A 14,035-nucleotide genomic window follows, 5' to 3' on the forward strand; every position below is an offset into this window, starting at 1 on the left:
TGCGCACGCACATGTAGTACCAGGGGCACCACCTCCCGCCAACAGTTGCCCCCTGTGCTGGCAACCCACTGAGTTCCACCACCTCTTTTCCCAGAAAAAAAGCCCTGTATAGACACACAAGATTGCTGACACCAAAACATCGAAACACAAGGAAAATTAGGACATGCTGCTGGCAATGTATGTTGAAACACATAGACGTGTTTTGAGAACCATTTGGGTTTTTTTGAAAAGAATGAATTTCTTAATTTAGATTACAGTTGACAGTCACTTACCCTTACTACATATGGCATATTAGATGGTAGTTTTTAACAATGAGTCAGACAGCACTGTGGATAATCAATACCTTCTGCTGCTATATCATGTCTATTTAGAATAAAGTGACATTAAGAAGAAACAAAGTCTACACTTTCTCTCTCTCTCTTTACAGCTATTAAGGACCTTTACCAGAGGAATACATGTTTTGAATTGTAGAGTGAAAATGATCGTTTAATTGAGGCTTGGGAAGCTAACAAAATACTCAGTGTTTGAAATGAATTTAAACTGCTTGCTTAACTTAAGATAACCACTATAATTTTTCCTTATTTTCTGACTGAATGTTAAAACATTACTTTTAAATGCAAGAATCGTAGTAAGAGACCCCTTTATAAAAGGTGATCATTCTGTCTCATTAATTTCTGATTATATGGTGGGACAGATGTCCTGATAAACGTTTAAATCTGTATATACAATTAGGCAGGGCTTTTTTTCTGGGAAAAAGGAGGTGGAACTCAGTGGGTTGCCAGCACAGGGGACTACTCCTGGCGGGAGGTGGTGCCCCCAGAACCACATGTGCATGTGCAAAGAGCATGCACCCTCCCAGGATTGCACAATGACATCACTTTGGGTCAGCTGGAACAGGGGGGGAGTTTTTTAAAGTTTCAATCACCCTTGGCGAAAATGGTCATATGGCCGGTGGCCCTGCCCCCTGATCTCCAGACAGAGGGGAGTATAGATTGCCCTCTGCGCCACTGGCACCAGCACAGAGCTGGCAGCCCTGGGCTGAAGCTAAACATTGGCTCATCTTTGCCTCCTCCCACAAAATGGTGGCAGTGCAGCAGAGGACAATTGTGGAGTAAGGGTGTGCAAAATGAAGCATACAAGCCGGATATATGCCTGGAATTTTGTTTTTCATTTTGTTAAAGTGGCTTCTGGAACAGTGAACCAAGGAATCTGGGAAACCAAGTTATAACGATACCCTCCCACCCAAAAGTTCGTGTTTCATTTTGGTTCTTACTATATGGCGGCAGCAGGCTGGCATGGCAGCACCATGTTTTCCTTAATGGCATTCACCAGTTGGATCCCAAGAGGAGAGAGCCCTTATGTTATGTTATACCACCCAAGTAATCGTGTTGGCAGGAAAAGGGAATGTGTGGAATGTACAACTGAGAGCCAAGCTACAAGTGACGCCTTACACAGGTTGGACACTTGTCAGCTTCCCTCAAGTTTTGATGGGAAATGTAGGCATCCTGGTTTTACAGCTTGGCTCTCCATTACAGCTGCAAGACCAGGACGCCTACATTTCCCATCAAAACTTGAGGGAAGCTGACAAGTGTCCAACCTGTGTCAGGCGTCACTTGCAGCTTGGCTCTCAGTCCTCTCAAGGGAAGAGCCCTCTCCACCTATCGGCTTTGGAAATGCTCCTTTAGCTCTGTTGGAGGGAAGGGGGGATGTGCCTCTTGGAGATTTTTTGCAGAGCTACCCGGGCACTGGCCTGTCTACCCCACCCCCATCAGGGCACTAAGTGTTGGCAAGGAGAGGAATGGCGACCCTGGGTGGGGTGCAAGTGGTCTGTTCAATGAATTGAACATGCTAAAAGACCCGGAAGACCTCAATCATAGGCTGCCATTGTAAAGAGACTTCCCTGGGAGTCGGTAGTACTGAATAACATGGGACTTTTGGGGGGATAATATGCATCTTGGTGCCATTAAGTGCAAAAACTGCTTCCCCAAAGAGCCTGGAAGTCCTCATTGCAAAGAATGGGGTTGAAACTCAGGGCTCATTTAGAGGGGGAAAGCGCAGGAACGCAGTTCCAGCAGTTCCCCAAAGAGCTCACATGTCAAGTGGCCCCGCCCACCTGACCCTCGGCCATTCTGGGCCCGTTTCAGCCTGAATTGGGGCCGAAACGTCCCAGATCGGGCCTCTGACGGGTGGTGGATCATTCTCCCACTCAGCAGCGGCATGATCCTGACCATTTTGGGCACCTTTTCAGCCATTTTCAGCCCCTTTTGCCATTTTGGGCCCAATTTTGGCCCTGAATGGCCAGGATTGGGTCCAAAACAGCCAGGATAGGTGATGTCAGGGGGTGTGGCATATGTAAATCAGTTATGCTAATGACACACTTCCGGTGGCGGCAAGGGTCATGGCATATGCTGATGAGTTATGCTAATGAGTTATGCTAATGAGTTCCTCCTGCTCTTTTTCTACGAAATGACCCTTGCTGAAACTCACGATAATTTGAAAAAACCCTAACCAGATTAGATCCAAACTGGAAACGTCTCACCCGGAAAACACTAATAAGGGTAAATAGTTCACTTTGAAACCCCGGATTCAAAAGTGAAATGCAAATTTTCTCATTGCACACCTCTATTGTTGAGCTGATGCTCGTTACCAATGAAGGGCCTGAGCAGGCACTGGCAGAGTTTCCGGGGACTGGCCCCCAGCGGTCCTTTAGGGCAGTGACCCACTGGGCAATTTCCCTGTAAATCAAATTGCCAGACCACCCCTGGACATGAATAGCCATTTGTTTGCACAGAGATAGGTGGGACTTGGTTATTATGATGCATAAAGGAACAGCTATGAACTTCCGTGACAATTCTGAGCCAGCAGCTAGTGAAATGTATCCCTTCAGCTTTGTTTCTTGGAGATCCCTTTGTTTCCACAGTAAGTCTGCACGCTGGTGTTTTTTACCAAGTGCTCAAAGGTATTTTTAATTGCTTCTTCTCATTAAACACCTCTTTGGCAACAGCTCTGAATTTCTTTTTTGTCTTTTGGAAAGTCTCCATGAACTTCCTAGCGTTGGCATCTTGGAAAGGTTATTGTCCTAAGTTTAACAGTGGGGGTGGGGGGGGGGAGACAGAATAAGAGATATACTGCAAACGAAAACCATGACTTAAGCAGTTATCAAATTTAAAAAAAATATATCATAATATGGAAGTTAAAAGAATATGGAAAGTTGCCTGTCTGGGAGACAACTCCCTGAGTTTCAAATCTAATTTGGGCCGTTGCTCCTCTCTTTCCTCCATGCTGCTGTGCAACATATTCACATGGGTTGGCAGGGGAGAAACCGTATAAGTATGCCCATGGAACCCCCCTACCCCAGTTACTAGTAATTTGCTTGGAATTGGGACAGATTGTAATAATAACTATAAAGCAGGAAATAAAGGAAGCTTGTGAGGATACAGCTCTATAACACACCATGTTCGATACACGTAGCACATATCTGACATCAGCCCTTCTTTTGGTGCCATGCAGATGCCACATCAAATACACCAATAGCAGTAGTCTTCGGTGCAGACCCTGTGTTTGACTGATGCACATGAATATGATGATATGAATGGGACTTGGTCTACTTCCTACCCAGGTGACCTGGCAGCGACAAAGACCTTGCTAGCAGAAAGCTAGCAGCAGCAGAGTTCTACCTGGGTTCAGTTGATTCTCTTCTCCTTGCAGACATGAGAAGCCTGGGCAGGGCCAGAGGCACAAGCCCTTGACCCAGAGCCGACAGGCTCTTGTCTCGCAGCCTGGGGCCTGTGTTATGTAAGTCTTGCCAATCAAGACGAGGCAAGCATGTGTTTGTTTGGTTTAATCGTATTATTTGTCCAAATTGATGGACTGTATTTTGGTATTTTTCCTGCAAACTGCTTGGGGGAGCAAAGCAGCATAAAAATGTTGTAAATAAATAAGTACAAATAGCACCCCAAGCCCACTCCTGCTTTCTACAGCTTGCAAAAAAAGGTCTTCCTCAATGCAGCAAAACTACTGCGGAAAAATACAAATGAACTGAGCTACAGAGTAGGCATCTACGTCTCAGATACTGCAGGTATTTTTTTTTAAAGTGACAACTAGTTATTGGCTGTCAGTTTGGGAATATCATCAGATATACGTTACAGCTTCTTAGCGCGAATTAATGTTGTTTTGATTAACTAACTCTTAATAACAGTCAATCTGAATTTTCTTGACAAAAGAGGAAAGGAACCTTTACAGAATTACTCTGAAGCTCTATCTTCCAAGGCAGTCATATTTTTTTTTACTTGTTCAGTATCTGGAGGACAGTCTCTAGACAATGTGTTATGGACTTAGAGATGGCTATATATAACTAATCTGATGTGTTCCAAGCAGCACTTTCCTGGAATAAATTACACAAGGAGACATCTGCAATATCTCCAGTGAGTCCCAGCTGAAGGAGCGTCAGGACAACAGGAGCCAATTCAATTTTTATGAGCACATACTTTGGGGGAAGGATCCTCAATGCTGTGCAAAGGATTCTGGAGGTGATAGAAACTATAAAATCATCTGGCAAATGGCGCCCAAGATACTGGGCTCTGTTTCTATGCCTTAGAGCAGTGATTCCCCATGTGGCATCTTTGGGAACCACCAATGGTTCTTTCCCAACGCAAACGGCCAGTCCTCCCTTCATCTGAGCAGGAGGTGCTTCAGACCAACGGAGTAAACATAACCTTTGAGGCTGCAGGGAACGGAAGCAGCCGCCCTCATCACAGAAGGATGTTAGGCGTGCAACATCCCAATATTTGGGGACTGGCACCAGTAACTCTTGGCAGCCATTTTGTGATTGGCCCCAGCTCTCTGGGCAGCCGTTTTGTGATTGCCCCCAGCTCTCTTGGCAGCCATTTTGTGATTGGCCCCAGCTCTCTTGGCAGCCATTTTGTGATGATGCCCAAGGCCCATTCTCAGAATTCTAAAAGTGGCCACAAGCGAGGACCCTTACCCTACAGATGAGCCAGGCCATATGAAATGGAACCCAGATCCCAGATTAGGGCAGGAAGTAGGAACCCCGGGTTTCTGCCGGTGGCAGGCAATCTTCCAGCAGTTTACCTGCTTGCCTGCTGGTCGCTGGCAACTACAAACAGTGGTGAACACAGGAGTGGGTGGCAAACACAAGCTTGTAGGGCGCCGTGGCTCTGCTTTATGCAGCCTCGTGTATTTTCTTCACCTGTAATCTACAGGACTCCTTGTTATATGAACTTTGACTTTTACAATTGCACTTACCTGTACTTACTTGGTGATTGAGCGTGGATACATGCACCTGTACTCCACTGTTTCTTTGATTTGTTCTTTATCATTGTGACTCATATGTGATTGCATCACGTTTTTGTGAATTTTTTCGATGTTTCCGACTGTGTTTGCCACCCACTCCTGTGTTCACCACTGTTTGTAATAGCCTATGTTCCGAGTGGGTTCCTCTTTTCACATTTCACGGGGCGCTGGCAACTGGCAGGAGATTTTGGGCTGCCTGGAGATCACCCGCCACCAGCAGGTATCCTGGGAACACATGCAGCACGTGCGCTCCCAGCAGATGCAGTGATGTCACTTCCAGAAGTGACATCATCGCGATGGCTGTGGGAGTGCTCCCGTCCTTCATTTGGGGCTGATTCTCCCAGCACATGGGAGGAAATGAAGGCCACACTGAAACCAGTTCAGTGGGATGTAGGAGCCTAGGAGCTCACTTCTTCCCCCCCCCATACCTCCCCCCCCTTGCTGGCCAGGTGAGCAGGGCCTGGGACAGCAGATGGGGGCTGGGTTTCCCTCACCCACAGTGGGGGGACAGCAAGCCTACTTCACAGGGAGACTGCAAGCTTCAACAAAGGCCAAGGATTGCAGTCAAAGAATTGTCAAGCATAATCTCTGGTCTGACAGCCCATGGCAGCCATTGCTTTCAATCAGCTCATGCAAACTTTTAGCCGCACGGAAGCAGCTGTGCATCTCCCAAGAGGCACGGGAAGGAGTCTGCTGAATGTATCTTGCTCTCGACTGCAATCACAGCTTTTCAAGCTACAGCCAGCCCCCGGTGCCAAAATCTAGCCTGTGCAGATGTTCACTGTGTGCCAGTCAGCAATCACCTCAGGCTGCGGCAGATGCACACCTAAAATCAGCACAAGCCCACTTTCCCTTTGCTGCTAAAGAAAGTTAAAGCAGCAATAAGCGCAGAAGAAGTCAAACCTCCATCTGAAGGTGCAGCTTGCGGCGCAATGTCAGCAGAGCAAAGAGGAAGGACACACACACACACACACAGAGCAATTTAACCAGGCAGGTAATGACGGATTCCCAAACAGGCTGCCCATCATGAAGAGGAGGATAAAAGAGGAAAGAGGAACATACAGAGACAAAGGGCCTGAAAAATGATGCCATCAGGGAGTCTGAGTAGCAACTGAAATACAAGCAAGTGGTTTAACCCCTTCCCCCCAATGCAGCAGAAACGAGAGTCTTACATGTACGAGAAACACAGTGTTTATTCTGTTGACCCTTCTGTACATTATTGCCCTATTTCATGAACAATTGTGGATCAGGACTAATACAAGTGAAGACCTGTCAAAAATTGTGGAGGGTGGAATCCCATTTTCCCCTTCTGCCCTCCTCCTCTCTACCAGGTCCAGCTTCTCCTTCTTCCCCTCGCTTCCAGCTTCCCCCTCCTTGTCTTTGGAGCCTGTACTCCCCCCCCCCACCCTTTCTGCACTGCCACTTCACCGCTTCCACCACCAGTTTTGGCATGCTATGGTAATCCAAAATGGCACCTCCAGCAACTGGCTTATTACATGTAGGTAGCCCTGGTATAGTTTTTCGGGTTTCTTCTAACCCACAAATGTTGCCTCCTTACCATAGACTCTCGCGGCAGCGCCCTGGCTCCCAACAGCACCATCAGTTCTGGCCCATGCTGCTTCTGTTGTGGACCTACCACTGCAGAGCGGCCTCTAGCTGTCTTTACAATCACCATAGCCAGAATGGACTTCAGACATTAACTGGAGCCTGCTTTGGAGCCCGGAACACATGTTGATCTTCATGATGCAAAACAAAGGACAGGGGGAATGGTCCCAAACTCCAAGGCATGGGAAGTGTCATCCCCAAACAGACGGAAAGATTTCATCTGTTGAACAGAGCCCTAAGGGCCAAGCTAGAAGTGACGAATTGCACTTGAAAGGCAAGTGAAAAGACTCACGTGTATTCCTCCCTGTTCACTTGCGCTCCACTTGCACTCCACTCGATCATGTGATCAAGTGGAGTGCAAGTGAACAGGGAGGAATACACGAGAGTCTGTTCACTTGGCATTCAAGTGTAATTCGTCTCTTCTAGCTTGGCCCTAAGCAGATTACAGATGGGAGCTCACTGGGTGGAATATTCCTCCATACAAAAATATAGATGGAATTAGCATGTCAAAGAGAAAGCTATATCGAAAGCATTGCCCCCCCCCCCCGTGGAGCTCCTTTTCAAAACTCAAAGTGGTACATCCCTGACACAAAATTACCACCCAAATGAGAACTAGGCCAGTGTCTTGAACTTTGCAGGCAAAATAATTTGGTATTTCAATAGAAAATTAGAAAGGAAAATGATTATTCCATTATGCCTCAACCCCCCAAGGCACAATCGAGAAGCAGAGCATTAAACTTTGAATGAAATTAAACTGGCAATAAGAAAGGGCAGAGTGTTAATAATAGCAGATTTATCATACCTTACAATACCATAACCCCATGTTAAGTTTCAAATGTCAGTTTAAGATCACAACAGTGTTATCAAGGACTATCCAAGCAAGTTGGATGTGGTCTTATTTTAAGATTAACGTTATTAAGAGATAGCAGGAATATCATTTTAAGTACATAAGAATTGCCTTACAGGAGCAGGCCAAGGGTTCATTTAATCCAGTTTTCTGGAATTTTCAACAGCAGTTATATAACCCCTGAAGCTCACAAAAAGGGTGCAAACGCAAACGCTTTCCTCTGTTCCCTTTGTCTGTCAAAGATATATTGCCTTGCAATGGGTAAAGGGAATAGGTAATATCCACTGGAAGGCACGCAGATCTTCCCAATTCCCGCCCCCCCCCCATCCCACCTCCTCAGTCTTTCCAGCTATAGTTAGGAAGGGTGATTTTCAGTGAAACCCTAAAAACACTTTCCTGGGTGTAAGCCACACATAGGGCCAAGCTACACATGACGAATGACACTTGAACGGCAAGTGGATTGATTGGAGGGCAAGTGAACAGGGAGAAATACACTTGCCGTTCAAGTGTCATTCGTCAGGTGTAGCTTGGCCCTGAGTTTACCTCAGTAGGATTCTAAGTAGACCTACTTTGGATTGCTTTCTTAGGGCCAAGCTAGAAGTGACGAATGACACTTGAATGGCAAGTGAACAGACTCACATGTATTCCTCCCTGTTCACTTGCGCTCCACTTGCACTCCACTCACATGTATTCCTCCCTGTTCACTTGTGCTCCACTTGCACTCCACTTGCCATTCAAGTGATCGAGTGGAGAGCAAGTGGAGCACAAGTGAACAGGGAGGAACACGTGAGTCTGTTCACTTGCCATTCAAGTGATCGAGTGGAGTGCAAGTGGAGCGCAAGTGAACAGGGAGGAATACATGTGAGGGCCAAGCTACAAGTGATGCCTGACACAGGTTGGACACTTGTCAGCTTCCCTCAAGTTTCGATGGGAAATGTAGGTGTCCTGGTCTTGCAGCTTGGCTCTCCAACTGCTGTCCAATGGACTTTTCAACTGTCACTTGTCCAACATTCTGCCAAGGTGCCTACATTTCCCATCAAAACTTGAGGGAAGCTGGCAAGTGTCCAACCTGTGTCAGGTGTCACTTGTAGCTTGGCCGTCAGTCTGTTCACTTGCCATTCAAGTGATTGAGGCGAGCGCAAGTGGAGTGCAAGTGAACAGGGAGGAATACATGTGAGGGCCAAGCTACACATGACGAATGACACTTGAACGGCAAGTGGATTGAGTGGAGGGCAAGTGAACAGGGAGAAATACACTTGCCATTCAAGTGTCATTCGTCATGTGTAGCTTGGCCCTGAGTCTGTTCACTTGCCATTCAAGTGTCATTCGTCACTACTAGCTTGGCCCTGAGCCTCCTTCCTCCTCACCAACCTGCATGTCTCTTACTCCACGGGGTCCTGTGAACTGCTGCTGGGTAGGGAAAGCAGGGAAGATCTGCATCTGCCAGTGTCTTCTGCTGCCCTGTGGCTGGATCCAGCCCACTGCCCTTTATGTATTGTGCCTAGAAGTCTGGATACATTGTACTGTTTAGTTAGTCTATCCCGGTGCTTGTGTTACTTTCATCTGTGCCATCTTGATTCTGCCAGCTCTAGGAGGGTAGCCGAGATAACCCTATGCCCAGCTTTTCATGTGCCCTGTACTTCTGATTTGGCTACTTCACAGATGCTAAAACCAGCAAATACGGTGTAAACATCCATGTCTGATCTCTCTCTGAATGAATTTTCTGCAGCAAAAATTCTGATCCATTGGCTCATAGAATCCACAACTAATGTGTGTGGGGAGGAATGATCACTGAGGTCAACTAAGGATGGGAAGTGCATGTTAAGAACCTGAACACAGCTCTCTCTGATGGAAGGGACACAAGAACAGGATGTGGCAAGTGGGGGGAGGGTCAGTTAGTGAGATACCGTTGAGAGCGTTTTTGCTGCGCTAAGTGGGCAGCCCAGGAGGGCAACCGGGCTGGACTGAGGTACTGGAGAAGGAAGGAAGGTGGGGTGGAAGGGAGGAAGTGCAGGATGGAGTCGCCATGATGGCCCTCACTGCAGGAGGCTGCAAGTCACCCTGCCTCCTGGCTCACAGCCACCTCCATGCCCGGCCCAGCAGGCCCTGCAGCCCTGAGGTAAAGGAGGCAGTGAGAGGGCACAAGACAGGGCTTCCCAGGTGCCCCTTCAGGCAACCTCTGGGGAGAAGGGGGACATATTGACATATTAATTATGTCAAGAGTGCTTGCTGGTTGATTAAGATACATGTAAATGTTATAGTGGACCATCGGTTTGCTCCTGAGGAAGTCTGCGGGACGAAAGCTGTGTTCCTGACAGCCGGCTCCATCTGCTCGCCGAGTCAACTCAGGGCCAAGCTACACATGACGAATGACACTTGAACAGCAAGTGTATTTCTCCCTGTTCACTTGCCCTCCACTGAATCCACTTGTCGTTCAAGTGTCATTCGTCATGTGTAGCTTGGCCCTCAGAATCACTGAGAGAAATTAACAAAGAATAGAAAAGTTACATGAACTTCAAGAACTTACAGGAACTGATTAATACTTACTTTCTGTGTGTTCCCGGAGCAACTACCCTGGTTCCTTGGAAACCCTAAGGAGAGTGTTCTTATTATCACTACCGTAGACATCTTTTGTATAAATTGTATGAAATTGATGAGATTTCACCTGTATGAATTGTATGTAATTGATGAAATGTGTTTCCCTGTATTTGAGCACTGGCCACTTTAATACAAGTTTATAGCATAAATTGAAGAGATATTGCAACTGGAAACGTCTTGTTATTTCCCGGGTGGGGTTTCCCACTTGTTCATAGCACAAATCTTGCCGCATTGGGGAAGTGTCTATCCAGTCCTTGACTGCAATCTAGCTCTTGCAGTCTGGACATCTTTTGAGGAAGCCTCACTTAAAGTGCATGATAGTAATCTAACTTGGTTGAGTTGCTGTGACAGAAATTTACCCTGCAACATAGGAGCCAATTAGATCAGCAGCCTGAACCAGGCTGTGTACTAGGGAGGAGTTAAAATGCGAGAGGGACATTTAGTCAGTTTTAGAAGGTTGGGTTACCAGGCATGGTGTGGTAACTAGCAGGAGACTGTGGGGTGTAGACATGGGCAGGTGCCATCAGCGACAGCATGACGTTACCTCTGGGGAAAAACTGGTAGTGATGTCACGCCTCTCTTGTCCTCCACAGACTTTCTGGAAATTCCCAGCAAGGATAGAATCACTTCTGGGTTTTTTTTCCCTGGAAGTGACGTTGTCACCTGATGATGATTTTTTAAAATTATTTTTCTCCTGCCAGCTGCAGCGGTGATGGTGGGAAACGAGAGCTGGCGAAGGAAAAGGTTTCAGGTGGGTGTTAGTCTGTGGTAGAAGAGCAAGATCCAGGTCCTGTAGCATCAACAGAGGGAAATGGGAGCCTAGTTGGGAGTGAGAGGTAAGTGAGTGAGTGGGGAAGGGTTATTTTTACACCTGTGGGAATGAAAGATCTGTACAGATACTGGATCTTTGTTTAAATCTCATTGTCAGATGAACCGAGTACAAAGTTGTCACATTATTTAAAACCTATCTCCCCCTCCTCAACGCCTGGTGAAGAGTTAATATTTACCTCATTCTGCGTTTTTTTCTGAATGAGCTTCATTCTTGGTTGCTTTTAAAAGTAAGCCATCTCGTGCCTGTTAATTTATCTCATTATCCCTCAGTTGTTGACACAGCCTTGGTTGTGTTTATACTCAGGGCCAGATTCAGCCCCCTTGAATCTTTTTTAAAAGGGATCTGGGGACCTGGTACAGTTGGATAGGTAGGAAATTGTGACAGGAAATGTTCTGTGAGGTGGTTCTAGCTAGACATGGGCACGGACAGAAAAAAAATGAACATGGTGTTCATTGTTCATTGCCATCCATGAAGTACAAACAATGAACATTAACGAACATGACCTGTTCACGATCATGTTCGTTGTTCGTGGAGGGCCAGCAGACCCTCCTCCAGCCATCAAGATCCCTATCACACCACTCCCAGAAACCCTACCTGAGCAGGCAGCAGGAAAGGGACCAGTAATAAATAATAGCTTGGCCCAGAGCCTGGCAGCAGCCCTGGAACTTGAAGAGGCAGATCTCTATCCTACCACACACAAAGAAAATTGAAGCTCCAATGCACTCTCCCTGTCTCTCTCTCAAAATGCCAACAGCAACCGTCTCTCCCTCTCCACCATCTGCAAACCAGAGCTGGAAGCCCCCCTCCCCCCTGCTCTTTGCTTCCTTGTAACAAATTTGGAGCTCCACACTTATTTTTTTATTTTATTTATTTTTTCAATTTATATACCGCCCATCCCCAGGGGCTCTGGGCGGTGAAAGGAAAGGAAGTCCTGCCTATCAAGCTAAATTGGGCTTAGATTGGGGTTTCCAAGGCAACAGCAGGAGTTCAGACAATCCCTGCCTTAGTTGCCAAGGGAATTGATTGCAGGTGCCAGACTGTCTGGCTTGACGAACAGCAACGAATGAGGCTTGCAACGACCACCTGTTCATTTAGAATGGGGCCTCATGAACAGCTTGTTCGCAAACAGCCAATTGGGCTGTTCGTGGCTTTTTTGGGGTTTGTATTGCTGTTCATGCCCATCTCTAGGTCTAGCCCCTAGGAAATCTGTCATAGTTGGACCCCTGGTCTGATTCCGCAAGACTTTTAAAAAATTCTTCTGTCAATTAAATCACCGTCCTTGACTGTGTGTAAATCACAGCAATCCCAAAGCAGAAGCTGCCTTCCATTTGCTCACGCCACAGAACAGAAGAGGATGTGTGCGAGTGTCTGTGCGAGAGACCTACAGCCTTGTTTTGAATCGTTTGGGTTACATAGCGGTCTCCATTACCTGTCTTCAAGGAGATTCCTGCGCTGCCGGACTCGTGGGAAATCAGTCAAAAGCAACATACTGCTGCAGCATACGGCACTGCGAAATTTACTTTTTGAGTTCAATTGGAGAAATCTAGCTTTTTGTTACTTAATGAAGCCAATGATAGCAGTGAGAACTCTTCTAGTGCAGTCGAGTACAAAATGAGAGTCGTGAAAGATGAAAGTAATCTCTCAATTCCTGTATTTTAAAGAATTCTTGAACTGCTAAAATTACAAAAAGAGTTTAATAGGCTTTTAAAGTTGTCTGCAAAAATTAAAAATAAAAATCTCATTACTGAGAGTCTTCTTTAAGGAGCATTATTTCACCAGGACTGTAGGAAAGTGTGTTTCAGTCTATTTAGCTAATATTGGCATTGCCCTTGGTCTGGTCACTGTCAGAATTTACATTAAGAGCAGAACCACAAGTGACAAAAGGCACAGATTGGACACTTGTCTGCTTCCCTCAAGTTTTGATGGGAAATGTAGGCATCCTGGTCTCACAGCTTGGCTCTCCGACTGCTGTCCATTGGGCTTTTCAACTGTCACTTGTCCAACATTCCGCCAAGCTGCCTACATTTCCCATCAAAACTTGAGGGAAGCAGACAAGTGTCCAATCTGTGCCTTTTGTCACTTGTGGTTCTGCTCTTAAATAACTTCTGTGGAGTTCATTTGAATTGGAACTCTTATTGTGACATGGCTGTGGAACTCCAAACACTGGTTTTGTGCCGTGAGAAGGGGAATTAATGGAAATTGCCATTTCCCTGGTGGGGGCAGGGGACCCACTCACCTGGCCAGCATATGTGTGTGTGTGTGTGTGTGTGTGTGTGTGTGTGTGTGTGTGTGTGTGTGTGGAGAAACAAACCTCCCAGGGCAGTGTGACAGCATCACTCTTGGGAGTGGCGTCATCGTGTTGCCCCGGGGGCACTCTTGCGCTTTGCAGAGGCCCAAATCAACTCGATGTGAAGCGCGCACTGCTCCCAGGCCTGCACAATGATGTCATTTCCCAGAAGTGACATCATCACACAGGCCCGGGAGCTTTGTGTGCACTTGCAAAGAAAAAGGTTGCTGGGTATGTCCCCCGCCCTTGTCCCCTGCCCATGCCCACTGTGAAGGTAAGAGAACCTAGCAGCCTAGGTACAAACCACAAGGTGATTCCAAGCTTCCAGTTTCATATAATTTTGCTTCTCCTTCCCTGTGCCTTTATTGTCTCCAAAGTAAAAAACAATTAGTTCTGAAGTGGCTGCTTTCTTCTTCTTCATTTTTATATTGAGTACCTATCTTGTCAAAATGTTTGTACAACAATTCATTAAGCCAAAACTTGTAAGTATTATGGCTGGGGAACGGATCTTGCCACTGTCAGGAGGAATGTCAAAGTATAGCATTCATACAAT

The sequence above is a fragment of the Eublepharis macularius genome, chromosome 1 (genome assembly GCF_028583425.1).
Source record: "Eublepharis macularius isolate TG4126 chromosome 1, MPM_Emac_v1.0, whole genome shotgun sequence".
Classification (NCBI taxonomy): domain Eukaryota; kingdom Metazoa; phylum Chordata; class Lepidosauria; order Squamata; family Eublepharidae; genus Eublepharis; species Eublepharis macularius.